The sequence below is a fragment of the Rhinoraja longicauda genome, chromosome 30 (genome assembly GCF_053455715.1).
Source record: "Rhinoraja longicauda isolate Sanriku21f chromosome 30, sRhiLon1.1, whole genome shotgun sequence".
NCBI lineage: Eukaryota > Metazoa > Chordata > Chondrichthyes > Rajiformes > Arhynchobatidae > Rhinoraja > Rhinoraja longicauda.
Window position 1 is genome coordinate 27,983,121 of NC_135982.1, and position 6,000 is coordinate 27,989,120.

The window sequence follows — 6,000 nt, forward strand, 5'->3', positions numbered from 1 at the left end:
ACTCCAAAGACGTACGGATATGTAGGTTAATTGGCTTGGTAAAAGTAAAAATTGTCCCTAGTGGGTGTAGGATAGTGTTAGTGTGCGGGGATCGCTGGTCGGCGTGGACCCGGTGGGCCGAATGGGCCTGTTTCCGCGCTGTATCTCTAAACTAAACTAAAGCACCCGGAGGAAACCCACGCGGTCACGGGGAGAACGTACAAACTCCGTACAGACAGCACCCGTAGTGAGGATGGAACCCGGGCATCAGGCGTTGTGAGGCAGCAGCTCTACCACTGCGCCACCCTAATTATTTTGGACTGTTGGCGTATTGTCCTTATCCAAAAAGCCTTCATAACAAGAGGAGTTGAGTAAAGGAGCAAAGAGGTCCTTCTGCAGTTGTACAGGGCCCTGGTGAGACCGCACCTGGAGTACTGTGTGCAGTTTTGGTCTCCAAATTTGAGGAAGGATATTCTTGCTATTGAGGGCGTGCAGCGTAGTTTACTTGGTTAATTCCCGGAATGGTGGACTGTCGTATGTTGAAAGACTGGAGCGACGAGGCTTGTGTACACTGGAATTTAGAAGGATGAGAGGAGATCTTATCGAAACGTATAAGATTATTAAGGGTTGGACACGTTAGAGGCAGGAAACATGTTCCCAATGCTGGGGGAGTCCAGAACAAGGGGCCACAGTTTAAGAATAAGGGGTAGGCCATTTAGAACGGAGATGAGGAAAAACTTTTTCAGTCAGAGAGTTGTGAATCTGTGGAATTATCTGCCTCAGAAGGCAGTGGAGGCCAATTCTCTGAATGCATTCAAGAGAGAGCTAGATAGAGCTCTTAAGGATAGCGGAGTCAGGGGGTATGGGGAGAAGGCAGGAACGGGGTACTGATTGAGAATGATCAGCCATGATCACATTGAATGGCGGTGCTGGCTCGAAGGGCCGAATGACCTCCTCCTGCACCTATTGTCTATTGTCTAAATTATTGAATTATTTACGGGAAGAATTATTTCAAAGACCATTCACTGTGTTGATGAAGCATTGCCCTATTTCCTCTCATCAACTAGTGTAGGAAAATAACTGCAGATGCTGGTTTAAATCGAAGGTAGACACAAAATGGTGGAGTAACTCAGCAGGTCAGGCAGCATCTCGGGAGAGAAGGATTGGGTGACGTTTCGGGTCGAGACCCTTCTTCAGACTGGTGTCAGGGAGAGGGCGGAACATCAGTCTGAAGAAGGGTCTCGACCCGAAACGTCACCCATTCCTTCTCTCCCGAGATGCTGCCTGACCCGCTGAGTTACTCCACCATTTTGTTTTCTACCTCCTCCCATCAGCTGATATTCACCACTCTACGGAACTCTTTATTAGTTTCTGTAATCCTCCACAAGGTCGCCAGGCTTTGAGATCGTGGCAGGTCACAAAGCCACGCTTTTCATCATTGCACTTCGGTTCTTTTGAACTTTGCAAACCCATTGCTTAAAGCAACTAGCCAGCCCTGCCTAATGGGGGAGAGGGAGAGGAGAGAGAGAGAGAGAGAGAGAGAGAGAGGGAGGGAGAGAGAGAGAGAGAGAGAGAGAGAGAGAGAGAGAGAGAGAGAGAGAGAGGAGAGGGAGAGGGAGAGGGAGAGAGAGAGAGAGAGAGAGAGAGAGAGAGAGAGGAGAGAGAGAGAGAGAGAGAGAGAGAGAGAGAGAGAGAGGGAGGGAGGGAGAGGGAGGGAGGGAGAGAGAGAGAGGGAGGGAGGGAGAGAGAGAGAGAGGGAGAGAGGAGGGAGGGAGGAGAGAGAGAGAGAGAGAGAGAGAGAGAGAGAGAGGGAGGGAGGGAGGGAGGGAGGGAGAGAGAGAGAGAGAGAGAGAGAGAGAGAGAGAGAGAGAGAGAGAGAGAGAGAGAGAGAGAGAGAGAGAGAGAGAGAGAGAGAGAGAGAGAGAGAGAGAGAGAGAGAGAGAGAGAGAGAGAGAGAGAGAGAGAGAGAGAGAGAGAGAGAGAGAGAGAGAGAGAGAGAGAGAGAGAGAGAGAGAGAGAGAGAGAGAGAGAGAGAGAGAGAGAGAGAGAGAGAGAGAGAGAGAGAGAGAGAGAGAGAGAGAGAGAGAGAGAGAGAGAGAGAGAGAGAAGAGAAGAGAGAGAGAGAGAGAGAGAGAGAGAAGAGAGAGAGAGAGTGTGTGTGTGTCCGGGTGCTCCGCTTTCCTCACACACTCCAAAGACCCGCCCCCCCCCCCCCCTCCCCTGACATCAGTCTGAAGAAGGGTCTCGACCCGAAACGTCACCCATTCCTTCTCCCAGAGATGCTGCCTGACCTGCTGAGTTACTCCAGCATGTTGTGTCTATCTTTGAGCAGCTGCAGTTAGTGAGCTGCTCGTTTCTCCATTCTCTGCCAATTCACTGACTCACGCCGGTCGCAACAATGCGAGTGTCTACAATCCCCCACCTCCATGTTCACGGCTACAATGAGTAACAAACCTTACCAGTATCAGACTCGCCCCTCCTCCCCTAGAACAACTTCTCAAACCTAGCGGAAAGGACGTGTCCTCATTACCACACACCGACCACACGCAGAGAGATGTGGACGCAGCCCAGACCATCACACAAACCAACCTCCCTCCCACTGACTCCATCTACACCTCGCGCTGCCTCGGCAAGGCAGCAGCCCAGACCATCACACAAACCAACCACCCTCCATCGACTCCATCTGCACCTCACGCTGCCTCGGCAAGGCCAGCAGCCCAGACCATCACACAAACCAACCACCCTCCCATCGACTCCATCTGCACCTCACGCTGCCTCGGCAAGGCCAGCAGCATCATCAAGGACCAGTCTCACCCCCTCATCTCCCCTCTCCAATCGGGCAAGAGGTACAGAAATGTGAAAACACACACCTCCAGATTCAGGGACAGTTTATTCCCGGCTGTTATCAGGCAACTGAACCGTCCTCTCACCACTAGAGAGCGGTCCTGAACTACTATCTACCTCATTGGTGACCCGAGGACTATCTTTGATCGGACTTTACTGGCTTTACTTTGCACTAAACGTTATTCCCATGTCATGTATCTGTACACTATGAATGGCTCGATTGTAATCGTGTACTGTCTTTCCACTGAGTGGATAGCACGCAACAAAAGCTTTTCACTGTACCTCGGTACACGGGACAATAAACTAGACTCAAACATCGGCCAGCGCACAGACTCCAAGCACCAACAGGCAGTTTTAGATTTCTGTGTCACACAGAGTTTCTCTGGAGGTGTAACATTATATTCTGCACCGTTCCTTTCTCTTGTTACACTACCTGTTGGTCTCGTGTGTGTGGTTTGATTGTACTGACGTTTATTCACCTCACTTCAGTAGTTTAGTTTAGTTTAGAGATACAGCGCGGAAACAGACCCTTCGGCCCACCGGGTCCGCGCCGACCAGCGATCCCCACACATTTACACTGTCCTTCTCTACGGGACATTTACAATTTTGTACTCAGGTCAAATTAAGCTACAAATCTGTACATCTGGGAGTGTGGGAGGAAACCGGAGCACCCAGAAGCCCATACGGTCACGGGGAGAACGTACAAACTCCGTTCAGGCAGTACCCGTAGTCAGGATTGAACCCGGGACCCTGGCGCTGTGAGGCAGCAACTCTACCGCTGCGCCACCTCCCGTTTTCTACATCTTGGGGATTTGGAAAGACCTGTTATGATTACTGCTAACTAGTTCCAGAATCTTCCATCACCCCCAGAGTGTCTTTCAACCCAACGTAGGCATCAACAAGAACAGAACTCAACAAGGTTTTGCTTCTGACTTACACAATAAGACAAGACCAACCTTAATATCATTAACTATTATGTTGAATTCAAGCTTTAGACTAGAAACACCCTTTGTGAAACAGGCATTCACCAGCTCACGATCAAATGATTGTAAAGAGAGGGTAAACGCACAGAGACTGGAATGAAGAACATGAGGAGGTAGGTTTAAGGCGAGGGGGGAAAGATTTAATAGGAACCCGAGGGGTGACTTTGTTTGCACAAAGGGTGGTGGGTGTACGGAACGATCTGCCGGAGGAGGTAGTTGCAGCAGGTACTATTACAATGTTGGACAGGTACGTGGATAGACAATAGACAATAGGTGCAGGAGGAGGCCATTCGGCCCTTCGAGCCAGCACCGCCATTCAATGTGATCATGGCTGATCATTCTCAATCAGTACCCCGTTCCTGCCTTCTCCCCATACCCCCTGACTCCGCTATCCTTAAGAGCTCTATCTAGCTCTCTCTTGAATGCATTCAGAGAATTGACCTCCACTGCCTTCTGAGGCAGAGAATTCCACAGATTCACAACTCTCTGACTGAAAAAGTTTTTGCTCATCTCAGTTCTAAATGGCCTACCCCTTATCTTAAATTGTGGCCCCTGGTTCTGGACTCCCCCAACATTGGGAACATGTTTCCTGCCTCTAACGTGTCCAACCCCTTAATAATCTTATACGCTTCGATAAGAACCCCTCTCATCCTTCTAAATTCCAGTGTATACAGTGTGTTCCAGTGTAGATAGGACAGGTTTAGAGGGGATATTGGCCAAACGCGGGCGGGTGGGACTAATGTAGATGGGGGCATGTTGGCCGGTATGAAGGGCCTGTTTCCACAGTGGCAGAGTGACACAGCTGATAGAGCTGGCCCCTCAACGCACCAGCCACCCGGGAGCAATCCCGACCTCAGCTGCTGTTGTTGTGGAGTTTGCATGTTCTATGTGAACACCTGGTTTTCCTCCAGCTGTATCCTGTATCAGTACACTGTAAAAGGCTCGATTGTAATTGTGTATGGTCTTTCCGCTGAATGGTTAGCACGCAACAGAAGCTTTTCACTCTACCTTGGTACACGAGACAATAAACTGAACCGAGCACGCTCATCTTCACGGTAGGTTGATTAGCAGCGCCGGAGACTCAGGTTCGATCCTGACCACGGGCGCCGTCTGTACGGTGTTTGTACGTTCTCCCCGTGACCTGCGTGGGTTTTCTCCAAGATCTTTGGTTTCCTCCCACGCTCCAAAGACGTACAGGTATGTAGGTTAATTGGCTGGGCAAATGTAAAAAATTGTCCCTAGTGTGTGTAGGATAGTGTTAGTGTGCGGGGATCGCTGGGCAGCACGGACCCGGTGGGCCGAAGGGCCTGTTTCTGCACTGTATCTATAAATCTAAATCTAAATAAGCACTGATAAGCAGCCAATGCACAACTCGGCCTGCTGCCGGTCACCATGACAACTACATCCTGCTGGAGTTGTGCGTCGAGAATCCTCTTCCTGTTTTGCCAGCTTACATTTCAAGAAGTACACTTAAAGGAGGAAGCCGTTTCTCTCTATAAAGAAAGACCAAGGATGCTTCTTTTAATCAATCGTAGAGAGACATAGAGTGAAACAGTGTGGAAACTGGCCCCTCGGCCCAACTTGCCCACACCGGCCAACATATCCCAGCTACACTCGTCCCACCTGCCTGCGTTTGTCCCATATCCCTCTAAACCTGTCCGGTCCATGTACCTGTCTAAATGTCTCTTAAACGTTGGGATAGTCCCAGCCTCAACTACCTCTTCTGGCAGCTCGTTCCATACATCCACCACCCTTTGCATGAAAAGGTTCCTATTAAATCTCCCCACCCCCTCACCTTAAACCCACGCACTCTAATCCTTGATTCCCCAACACTGGGCAAGAGACTGTGTGTCTACCCGATCTATTGCTCTCCTGATTTTTGTACATCTCTATAAGATCACCCCTCATCCTCCAGTGCTCCAAGGAATAGAGTCCCAGCCTGCTTCTCGTTGCAAAGTGAGAGTGTGACTGGATCTTGAGGAGCACAAGAACAGGCTGCACAGAGGAGCCGTTAATAAAACAGCAGACAGACTTGGTCCAGCACCAGTGCAACTCATTGCCACAGACGGCTGTGGAGGCCAAGTCAGTGGATATTTTTAAGGCAGAGAGAGATAGATTCTTGATTAGTGTGGGTGTCAGGGGTTATGAGTAGAAGGCAGGAGAATGGAGTTAGGAGGGAGAGATAGGTCAGCCA